The sequence below is a fragment of the Protopterus annectens genome, chromosome 9.part0 (assembly GCF_019279795.1).
Source record: "Protopterus annectens isolate FY-2018-M chromosome 9.part0, PAN1.0, whole genome shotgun sequence".
Classification (NCBI taxonomy): Eukaryota; Metazoa; Chordata; order Ceratodontiformes; family Protopteridae; genus Protopterus; species Protopterus annectens.
In genome coordinates this window covers 1075245578-1075258205 of record NC_056743.1, presented here as the reverse complement: position 1 = coordinate 1075258205, position 12628 = coordinate 1075245578, and positions in this window count along the sequence as shown.

Sequence of the window (12628 nt, the reverse complement as noted above, 5' to 3'; positions counted from 1 at the left end):
AGAATACTAAGAAAAGCATCTGTTTTGTCTGTATTGTTTCTGTAGATGTTATTTCTTTATCTTTGTCTGTTGTTTTATGTAATGTATTTTTATTAGCATATGACATTAATTCTCTCTTATAGACCAGGCAGTGGCTATATTAAAGAATTCTATGCAGCGTGTGGGAAGGCAGCATCTTGTTTAATATGTGCATGTGTGAGAAGTGTTAATCCCTTTCTTTTAGTAGCAATGTTTTGTTGGGATATCTCCAGACAGCCTCACAGAGTGGTCCTTTGATCTGTAATTTAACAACGTGCCAAACACAAGAAAGGAAGAGATGGCTGACTGGGTAAATAAAGTAGCAGCCATTTAGGGATCATTAATCTATACACTTCGGGTGATACTTTAGTGAGCAATATTGCTGGATCAGTTTGACTGCTTAAAAGGGTTAACTCTCGTGGCTGGAACAAAAGCTGGTCATTTGCTGTAATGGGATTGTTAGAACCATCTGGAAGATTATCAAGCTACTAAAAGGTTGCAGATGAAGCATCAGCTTGTTGCTTAGTAGCTACTCCTGACAGTTTTGAATGGTTTGAAACTTTCCCGTTAACTATCTCTGGATGTGTTTGATTTCTGTTTTTTTTTTTGTGTCAAAATTCTCCCTTTTCCTGACTGCATGATGTTGTTTACTTATTTGTTCTAAAGCTGTGAAGGACATACTTGTTTTTGTACAGCTCTGAACTCCAGCCCTAGTCATTTAGTGGGACTGATACACACTCATCAGATATGCTGCAGGTCCTGCTGATACACAGAGTTTGGTAGCAGAATATTAAATAGTTATGTTCTGTTTGGCATCAGGGTTCAAGGATACTTTTATTTTTTGTGTTTTTGGTAAGCAGAGGTAAAAAAAATGATTTTGCAAGGAGAAGTTGCAGCTTCTCTCTAGGGGCATGTCTGCCATTGATTTATCACTACCTGATGGACACAGGCAATTACTGAGAGGGATAGCGTCCCTCACAGTGAGTGACACATTGCATTGTCAAATGCACATACGTGATTTGTCTACAAATGGGTGTCGCTGCTAATAATAACTCTTGCTTGCATGCCTACTCTTCCCCATTGAGCGTCTCCCCATCCTGCTTATTGACTAATTACTGAAGGGGTAATGATGCTTGTCCAGGATGCCAAGGGAATATTACAGAACAGTGGTAAGGGACGTTTGTTGCCAACTTTGTAAATGCAGATAAGATATTACACAAAGATCATCTGTGCAAACTGTGATAGCATAGCAGCTCTTTTCCTGCAAATTGATTTCTTTTCTTTTGAACACAACTTGATTAACATATTCAGTAATTCTCTTTACATTGCATGTCAATATTACAATTTAGCAGTTACTTTCTGAATGACATCCTTATGAGTTACACAATGGAAAGACATACACAACATGCTAGGATAGTACGAATAGGTCAGATTAAAGGGTGACCCTTGCTGTGCAGTATTTTGATGTGTGTAGTGCACCCGCAGGTGTAGCTGAAGTAGATATTCCTTCCTACCTGACTCTGGTGACACCCCTATAGGCCCAACACACCAAGGTGGCAAGATTGACAGATTTTATTCTAGGTGACAATTTAGTTAAAAAGGCAATAGCACAACCCCAAACAAATTATTTCAACAGTGCACCAGTTAGCAATAATGCAAGGTGAGATATGCATGCAATGAAACATACATTCACCCTCCTCCCCAGAACTCAACAGAAAAAGGTCTTGACATTCAAACATGCACAAAGAAGGCAATATCAGTGAGCAGTAAAGCTTTATAATGCAGCAATACAAACACGGGATAAATAAAAGGCAATGTCATTAAGCAATAAGAGTTGTAATACAACAATACATGTATGAGAAAATGCAATGTCATTGAGCAGCAAAATTCTTGAAAGCAGCAGTATTAACACAAACAAAATGCAATGTTATTGAACATTGAAGATTTATAATGCAGCAATACAGATATGAGAAAATGCAATGTCATTAAGCAGTACTAACACCCTCAACCCCTTTGATCAATTCTAAACAGACCAACTATGAAACACTCTATTATACCCTGTTCACTGGCCAGGGATTACTTACAGTCTTGCTGCCGGCACGATAGGGCCCAAGTTGGAGCTCATATGGATCCCAGTTATTTGTAATCCACAAAGCATTTGGGGGGGGAACCACAATCTTATAAAAATGTAAAAAGACAGCCAGAGCCTCTCACCACTCCGTCGAGATTATCCTAGTGATCAGGCACTGTGGTTCCTCTGATGAGAAAAGTAGAAAAATCACCTGCCAGAACTCTAGTAATATCTATGGCTTCTCTGTACTAGGCCCAAAGGAACTCCTTTTCTTCCTGAATCATATACAGGAGTGGAACTACTGGTTTCAGCCTTCTCTCCTGATTCCACAAAATACCATCATCCAGGATTTCAGCAACAAACAGACATAAACTGCTACTTCACTTCCCTGTCCCAAAGCACCAGAGAAGAAAATCCAGTCATGCTTCAAGGCCCTTTACCCTTCAGCTCACAGTTTGTCTTCCCTCCATCTAGTATCTCAGACTCAGCTTTCACTTTCGAAATTCTTTTATATCCTTGAAACAGCTCCACCTTATGGTCTAATGAAAAACTGCAGTCTAGTACTTCTACAGTGAAATACAGTGAGAGCTACACTCTTCCCCCCACTTGAAAATCTTGGGTCCCCCCAAGTCTAAGATAGATTAGCAGCAGAATATTTACACACACTAATGTACCATCAACTGAACAATATTTTTGCATTCAAAAGGTACATTCCACCAAGGGTAATCAGCCTTGTACGTAACTTGGGAAGGGGTGTCACCACTAGAGTAGAAGGCATAAGGATTATGGGCGCAGACTCTCCGATGAGCTGTGGTCACAGGTTCCTGTGTACTATGTCCCAAACTATTATATGTAAGTCTCTGTGGGGACCAAATCAGTCTCTGCAATTTTGGTTTGGAAGAGACAGCTAAGGAATTTTGCTCGGAAGGTTTGTCATTCACATCACATTCAGTGTCCAGATCTTCAGTAGGCATATTGTCCACTTCTAAGATCTCCTCTTGTATAACTTCACCTTCGTTTTCCATAACGGTAGGACTGTCCTCAGCACTATTTTTTGAAGTTTGCATAGCAGGGCCAGCATCAGTATCCGGTTCTGCAAGATGTACAGAAACATTACTTAGACTATTGTTAGTTCTGCACTGCTCAAAGTGACAAGGAACGAATTCCGGTGCATTTACATTGAGATTACAGCCCACAGGGTCTTGAACATCCTCATAAAAAAACCTACTGAAACCCCAGTCATCATCTCTGTCCTCCTCTCCTTCAGCAGGAGGAAGCATTGGCTCTTGAACATTGGAAAGGATAGTTCCTCTCTGCCTTAGCCTTCTGGATCACCTTGAGTTAGGCTTCTGCTGAGCCATTCTAGGTTCCGGGTTCATGAGTCTCACTGATTTTTCCAAGGGCATTAAGTTGTTGCATTGCCAGGTTTTAATGGGTCCTTCTTTCCCCTCAGGGCAAACTTGGTAGGCAGGAATAGTAGGTAGCTGAGAACAAATTATGTAAATCTCGGATCCCCAGTGGTCAGCAAGTTTATGCTTTCCTTGTAGTCCCAAATTTCTCAAAAGAATTCTGTTCCCTGGCTGTAGGTCATGCATCTTTACTTTTTTGTCATAGTGAGCCTGGTTTCGCTGATGTCTTTGTTCTGTTGATTTTTCAGCAAGCTCATAAGCCTGTCTGAGGTTTCTCGAATCTCTCCACATAACTGCCATGAGATTGCACTGGTGTGTCATCAGCTGTGACTCCAAAGGTGACGTCAACAGGAAGGCGTGTTTCTCTTCCAAACATTAAAAAGTAAGGCGAGACTCCTGTAGCATCATTTTTAGTACTGTCGTAAGCATGCACCACTATGGCTACATGTCTACTTCATTGACTCTTCTCAGCAGAAACTATCCCCAACATGTCTAGTAAAGTTCTGTTGAAACGCTTAGGCTGAGGATCCCCTTGAGGATGATAAGGAGTGGTGTGACTTTTTTGGACTCCCAGAGTGAGTAGTTCATGGACAAGTTTGCTCTTAAAATCACGCCCTTGATTAGAGTGTATCCTTTTTGGCAGGCCATAGTGTACAAAGAACTTCCCAACTAGTAGTTTTGCCACAGTAATAGCTTTCTGATCGTAGGTGGGAAATGCATGAGTGTATCTCATATATAGTGGTCTGTCACGACCAGCAGATTACTGATCCCGCCTTCATCCGGTTCAATGCACAGAAAATCTATACAGACCAGTTCCATGGGTCCACTACTTTCCATTTGATCCAATGAAGCAGCTCTGTATAGTCTTTCTCTGAATGCAACAAAGACATGTGTGACAATCCCCAACATCTTGCTTCATGCATGGCCAGTAGAACCTGTCTCGTACCAGACCCATAGTTCTGTCATAACCAAGATGACCATGTTCATCATGCAATGACTGGAGTACTACTTCTCTATACTTCTGAGGAAGCAACAATTGCCATTTTTCACTGCCGAGTGCACTTGGAGATCTCCTCTACACTAGTCCATTCTGTATCTGGAGTCTGTTCCATTCCTTGGCCAAAAGTCATGCCAGGGGATAAATATCCATGCAAAGCATATTAACTTGTTTCTTCTCTAAAGTAGCTACCACCAGCTGACCTAAGGGGTCTTCTCTTTGATCACTCCTGAGGTCACTGTTACTCAAAGCTGGTAGCGATGAAGCCTGTAAAGTGACCAGATTACAGTAAGTTTGGGGTATGCTGGCTGCAGACAGACCCAACTTCTGGGCCCAACATTCAGTGTGTTGATAGCAGCTTGCAATCTGACACATAGCTCTCACCCCTGGTGCTGGAATTTCCACCCATTCATTGTCGGGGTGTAAGTCTCCCTGAGGTCTTCTGGACAGACCATCAGCATCTCCATTTTCGTGTCCTGGGCGCTATTTCAAACTTAAATTATAGTTGCATAGAGCTGCCATCCATCTGTGGTCAGTAGCATCTAGCTTTGCAGTGGTCTGGATGTATGTCAGAGGATTGTTGTCAGTCTGCACTTCAAATTCAGCCCCATAGAGATAGTCATGCAGCTTGTCCACTACCACCCACTTTAAGGCAAGTAATTCCAACTTGTGTGCAGGGTAGTTTCTTTCTGTGGGGGATAAACTCCGACTGATAAAAGCCACAGGTCTCTGCTTCTTGTCATACTCCTGGTAAAAGACGACTCCTAAGCCATCCCTGCTAGCATCCACATGTAAAGTGTATGGCTTTGTTGAGTCAGCATATGCCAGCACAGGGGCATGTGTGAGGCAATACTTAAGCTGTTCAAATGACTCTTCGCACTCAGGAACCCAATGACTCTCGGAGTTCTTTAGAACCTCTCGGTCCCTTAGGTTTTTCACAAGGATATCTTCATCTGTTTCATCTGCTTTCTCATCATTTCAGAGAAAATGGTTGCGGGGTCTTGCTATCTTTGAAAATCCTTCCACAAACCTTCTATAGTAACTGTAGAACCACAGAAAAGATCACAGCTCTGTGATAGTTTTGGGTCTGGGCCAAGATGTGACCACTTCATCTTTGCTGGGATATGTGGATATTCCATTTGCAGACACTACATGTCCCACATAGGTCACTGAAGGTTGGAAGAACTTGCATTTGTCCAATGACAACTTCAGGCCTTCCTTCTCAATCCTGTCCAGTACCTTCATCAGTCTTTCTTCATGCTCCTCTAGGGTCCTTCCAAAAACAATGATGTCATCCAGGTAGACTAAGACTTCCAGGAGATGCATGTCTCCAACTGTTCTTTCCATGATTCTCTGGAAAGTTGCTGGTGCATTTGATAAACCACGAGGTAGATGATCTAACTCAAAAAATCCCAAAGGGATGAGGAAGGCAGTCTTCTCTTTTTCTTCTGGGTGCATAGGGATTTGATAGTATCCACTCCTTAAGTCTAGCACACTGAACCACTTACTGCCCACCAGGCAATTTAGAGCATCTTCAATCTGGAGAGTTGTGTACTGGTCTGGAATGATTCTCTGATTCAGAGTACGATAGTCAATGCACATGTGAATTGACCCATTCTTTTTCCTGACAATGACAATGGGAGAGGCATATGGACTCCTTGATTCTCAAATTATCCCTGTGGCTTTTAGTTCCTCCAAATGTTTTATTAAGTCCTCCAGGTCTCCTGGAGCTACTCTTCTGGAATGTTCCCAGAAAGGCTGGTCCTCTTTTACTCTTATTCAGTGTTCTGCACTTTTTGCACAGCCCACATCTAGTTCACTAGTAGAAAAACAATTTTTCTTCTTCATTAGTAGCTCTTTAGTGCTGGTTACCCACTCAGGGGGCAAGAGGCCACCTCCTATATCAATATCTTCCAGCTTTGACTCATTGGCCCTGCTCTCATTCCTTGTCAACACAGAAGCAGGTAAGGGAATGGCAGCATAAACATTTCCCAAATGCACTTGTGAACGCAGGACAATGGGAGTACTTCTTTAACCCCACAGGCAAAGTGTCATAAGGATGCTTTAACTTGTCCACAGGCCAAACCTCTGGGACTAGTTCCAGCCCCGGTGGCAAGTCACTTCCTGGATCAGTTTCCATCATGAGATGACAGGAAACTGTTTGTCCACACATCCTCACTTTGGCTCTCAAGCAGGTGACCTGACCAAGATGAATTATATGCCTTTTCCCAGACAGGGTCCACACATGACCAAGTTCATCTTTCTTACTATCCTTCTCACTTTGAAGAGCACAGAAAACTGGTCTCAGGAGAGGATGTAGTGTTGGGTGTTCCTAGGTCAACTGAGGCATTAGCATTCTTCTGACTAGGTCATTATTTGTTCCCACCAAAATAGATGCTGAATCCTTTCCTTTTGGCCTGGGGCACACAACAGTGAGTGTTTCAAAAACTTCTGTTGACCCAGCAACTGAAGTGGAAAATTCTAACTTGAGAGAGACATGACTATCATAAGGGAACTTCGTGTCACTTAGCCGCCAGATCTCCAAATCTTCTAACTTTTCAAGTGGCAAATGCTTTAAGTATTTTTGGTAGAAGTCTCTGTACAGAATGGTGATTTGTGCACCAGTATCCAACAGTGCTTTACTATACACTCCTGGGTTTACTGACATGACAGGGGATGGTCCCAGTAGTCCATTGGGTAGTTAGTTTCCAGTGCTGTTCAGCTGTACGGCAGTCAGCATGTGGTGGAGGTTCCACCGGTTGACCTTGTCATGTTAATGGATAAGACTCTTGCTCAGTAATGCTTTGCAGTCTCAGATGCTGAGATTTTGGCTGAGATGGCTTTCCAGTTTGGTTGTTCACCTCAGATGAACTAGAAGTGTGTATAGTAGGTAGTTACTCTCCCCTATTACAAGGGTTTGTGTGGAAAGGAGATCCAGGATGCTGTCTCTTGATGTTAGATTTTATGGAGCTCTTTGTAACTGGGCACTCACCTGGCTCCTTCACTGAGGCCCTTTGAAGTTTCCCTACATTGCACTAGCCAATAATACTTTGTTCACTTTTTTCAAGTTCTCTGCATTAGGACACTGTTGCTTTATATGCTCTGCATCCCCACAGCAAAAACAAAATCCAGTAAAAACTCTGAACATGGGCTGATTTGGTTCTTTCCTGAGTCCTTTCGTGGAGGTTCTAGCTGATGTTATCTTCCATTCAGCTAAAGTTACCATGACTTTCTGCAATTCTGCAACTGTCTTGGTGACTTAAGCTATGGCTTAGGTCAGGGAAGACACCTGCATCTGCAATTGTGACTCCTTTACATTGTGGACACTCTCTGGGCCACGACTCCTGTTTGAGGAGTGAACACGGCTATAGGCTCCTGCTGGTGTTCACTCACTGTTTTAGTTGCTGTTGAACACAGATTTGGCTTCTAACAGGGCTTCCTCTTCCCTCACCTCTTTAATCAACTGAGAATAAGTTAGCGTCTCTTCCCTATTTCTTATCCTCATTTTCCACACAATAGGGTCCATAGTTTGAGCTCCCTGTAAAATTTGTCTGATCTGTACTTGGTCAGCTACTTCCGGATCCACCCCCTTCTTTAGGATGATCTGGTGGAGCATTTTATCTAATCGCTTAATGTAATCAGATAGTTTCTCACCAACTTCTTGGCATGTATGTTCAAACTGATACAGTAGGTCAGCAGCCCTCTCAGTCCTTCCAAACACATCCTGCAGTACTCCTAAATAGTCCTTGGCCATGCAATCTTGCTTACCCATCCTTAGGTTGCGTATGGTATCCGCAGCTAATCCCTTTAGACATTCAGTTATCTGCTGCTTCTTTTGAGATTCTGGGATATCCCAGTCATCAAGGGCTTGTGAAGCCTGATCTATCCAGGATTCAAAATCTTCCTCTCCCTAAGGTATGGTTTGTTTGACAGAAAAGAAAAGCAATTTGTGGTACCCAAACCGAGTAAATGGCTGTGTAGGCTTTTAAGCATTTTTCTACAATACTTCCCAAAGCATTCAAAACTTCAGACCCTATAGTATTTATGGGCAGTGAAGCTGCTGCTTCTGAGTTCATGTTTCTGCTGGAATTGCTTTCCACCACATACAGGTGAATAGGGTGGAGTCCAAGGTAGTACAGGTAATCCCGGATGAGCTCCAAAATGCAGCGCACCCACAGGTGTAGCTGAAGTAGATATGGGTTCCTTCCTACCTGACTCTGGTGACACCCATATAGGCACAACACACCAAGGTGGCAAGATTGACAGATTTTATTCTAGGTGACAATCTAGTTGAAAAAGGCAATAGCACAACCCCAAACAAATTATTTCAACAGTGCACCATTTAGCAACAATGCAAGGTGAGATATGCATGCAATGAAACATACATTCACCCTCTTCCCGAGAACTCAACAGAAAAAGGTCTTGACATTCAAACATGCACAAAGAAGGTAATATCAATGAGCAGTAAAGCTTTATAATGCAGCAATACAAACACGGGATAAATAAAATGCAATGTCATTAAGCAATAAGAGTTGTAATACAACAATACATGTATGAGAAAATGCAATGTCATTGAGCAGCAAAATTCTTGAAGGCAGCAGTATTAACACAAGCAAAATGCAATGTCATTGAACATTGAAGATTTATAATGCAACAATACAGATGTGAGAAAATGCAATGTCATTAAGCAATACTAACACCCTCAACCCCCTTGATCAATTCTAAATAGACCAATGATGAAACACTCTATACTCTGTTCACTGGCCAATGACTACTTACAGTCTTGCTGCCAGCACGATGGGGCCCAAGTTGGAGCTCATATGGATCCCAGTTATTTGTAATCCGCAAAGCATATGAGGGGGACCACAATCTTATAAAAATGTAAAAAGATGGACAGAGCCTCTTGCCACTCTGTCGAGATTATCCTAGTGACCAGGCACCGTGGTTCCTCTGAGAAAAGTAGAAAAATCACCTGCCAGAACTTTGGTAATATCTATGGCTTCTCTGTACTAGGCCCAAAGGAACTCCTTTTCTTGATGGATCATATGCAGGCGTGGAACTACTGGTTTCAGCCTTCTCTCCTGATTCCATAAAATATCATCATCCAGGATTTCAGCAGCAAACAGACACAAACTGCTACTTCACTTCCCTGTCCCAAAGCACCCGAGAAGAAAAGGTCCTTTTCTCTTCAGCTCACAGTTTGTCTTCCTTCCTTCAGCTAGTATATCAGACTCCTCTTTCACTTTCAAAATTGTCTTTTATATCCCTGAAACAGCTCCACCTTATGGCCTAATGAAAAATTACAGTCTAGTACTTCTACAATAAAATACAGTGGGAGCTACATGCGAAATATGCCCCTCCCATTGAGCAGATTAACAAATTAAAATTTGAATTTTACTAGTTAAAGTGATTTACCAGCATATGATTCAAGTGGAATGAGGCATTTTCCCTGTTTGCCTTTCTTTACTTTTTTGGTCCATTTTTCATAAAAAGCTTCATAAATGTTTTATTAAACCACAGCCCCAAAAAGTTTGCTTCTCCAGTTGTGACGTTACTATTGGTTAATGTCTGGTACATCCATAGACTTTAACAGGGACATTCGAGAATGTGCAATGGTGCACCCATTAAAGTCTATGGCTGCAGCAGGCATTTTTCCTATGCCTGTGTCACTGAAGTTAAAGTTCCCCTTTTCCTCCATGATGTTAGTCCAAGGAATTTGCATATTTTAAAATTATTTTTAGACATTAATAACTCAAAAACATTTGGTGATGGGGAAAGTATTGTGTGGGAGTTTATGCACTGCATGCTATGGTGCAAAGGCAAGCTTCAGAATGTCAGAAAATCACTTTAAGGTAAGTAGTGACAGATTACAGAGGAGGAGGAGGGGAATAAAACCATTCTATATCTCCATCTGGTTCATATTTTCTCTCAGAAAGATCTGGTCTCAGGCAGTCAATTCCAATTTGTTGTTTAACTTGGAAAAAGTTTAATGAAATAATATATTGCATACATTTATGAATTTACAATTCTGAAAGAATTTTAAATGTAAAAACAATTATAATGAAAGATTCCATTCTACAAATTGATCTAATTTTTTTTTTGCAGATTGCCAGACTGATTATTGATTAAAAAATATAGTTATATATTTTTTTCTTTTGTGGATTTGCATGCTGTTGATTAGCATTATGTTGTCCTCACATAATGATTCCAGCATATATTGCTGACAACTGTGATGCTTTTAATCTTTAGGTTTTCTGCATGTCTAATACTAACAATGTGCAAAGCCAGGGGTCATTAAATGCCTCTAATACACCTCACCATTTAATTACAGAAACAGGTTATTTCACATACCTCAACTCAATCTGTAATAAAATAACAAAAAAAAAACGAACGTGGAATAGTCCAAAGAGCAATTCAAAACACTTGATTCACCGCAGCACAAGAAACTGTTGGTTAAGCACTTTCATCAAAAAGTGACATCAGAACCAAGAGCAATAAACAGGATATCCTTTTATGTATAAAAAGGTGCCAAACAAGTGCTGAACCCCTCCTCAGATTAGAGAGAAAACATCCACAAAATGACTAATGCAACATTATAAGAAAATGCAGTAAGAAAAATGCAAAATAAAAAATAATATGCAAAATATAAAATATCACAATAACAAAATGTAGTTTTAACGAATATTAGCTCTTCTTTTGAGCTCACTGGAAATAGAAATAGTGTCATTCAAAGCTGGGAAACTGCAGGCATCAAAGTGCAACTGCCAATTTCCCTCTGCAGTAAAAAAAATTCTGTCAGTCACCAGGAAAATCCCAATCTTGACTTGCTCTAAAACCAGCACACAATCCAACATGTCTAGCCAGGGCACTTTTGTTATTTTTCCTGATACTGTAGTCATGCTGGTAAATTATTTTATTAAGGGAATTGACAGTCTTGCTGATATAAAAAGCCATGCAAGAGTCACACAGAGCAAGATAAACAACCCTTTCAGAATCAGAGTTAAACTTGCCCCCATGGCAAGTAGTAGTCAACCTGGACAGCCAAGTATCACTCGGGGCTAAACAAATAAAGGGACATTGATTGGAGTGTCCACATTTCCTAGTGGTGGGTGGGCCAACTCCCCCAGCCACCTGCATTTCCAGTGATGACTTTATGTTCCTCTTGTTTTTAAAAGTAAATGATGGAGCAGCAGCAAAATGCTTGTTGATGTCTACATTACTAGAAAGTAGGTACCAGTTCCTTTGCACAATCTTCTGGATATCTCAAGCATCAAGTGAATAATGTAAAACCATGTTGTGTTTATTGCCTGATGTGCTGGTACCATCCTGCAAATGCACCAAGCCAGAAAGAATAATAGGAGAATATTGGTCACCCCCGAGGGCCCAAATTTCATCCTGCAATTTATTCAACAAGTCCTGTGGATATCCTTTATTAAGGAACATACTCTTTTTAAAAGTTCAAACTGCCTCAAGCAAGCAGCATCATCTGATGTCAACCTAGAAATTCTAATAAGTTGACTCTTGACCACCTCCTTCTTTTGATGAAAAGGGGGGCAACTGTTGAAGGACAGAAAAGCATTGCATAAAGTAGGTTTCCAATATATTTATGTTCCAAATCCTCCATCAGGCAGCTTTGTAATCTTTGTTTCCACATAGTGAATACTGCCTTCACTAACAGTATATGTAAACGCAAGGAACGAAGTACTGGTAGCCAACACTTCCACAAATTGGATGAAATCCTGACTGGAACTGTCCCATATTATCAACAAATCATCCAAAAACCTGAAATAGGACAGGAGTTCATTCTTTGAGTTGCATCATGACTAGATAAGCTACCAAGGTGTTGAATAGTTCCCCAATTAAATTATAACTGCAGTCCTATGTAACTTAAAAAAGACTCCACCCACTGGTGGGTTCTTTATGCGATAAAGGGTTTTTAGCAAATATCCACTTCCTTACCCTTGGTGATGTGTTACATCTTGTCAGTGTGCATTTTCCGTTAAAAATCACTGCTAATGCATTTCCTAGTTTGGTTTCTCGATTTTTTCTGCAGTCATTTAACTATGGAGTTAGCATAGAAACTATTTACGCCCACAAACTAGTAAACCATCCACTAAATGTCCCATCCCTCCA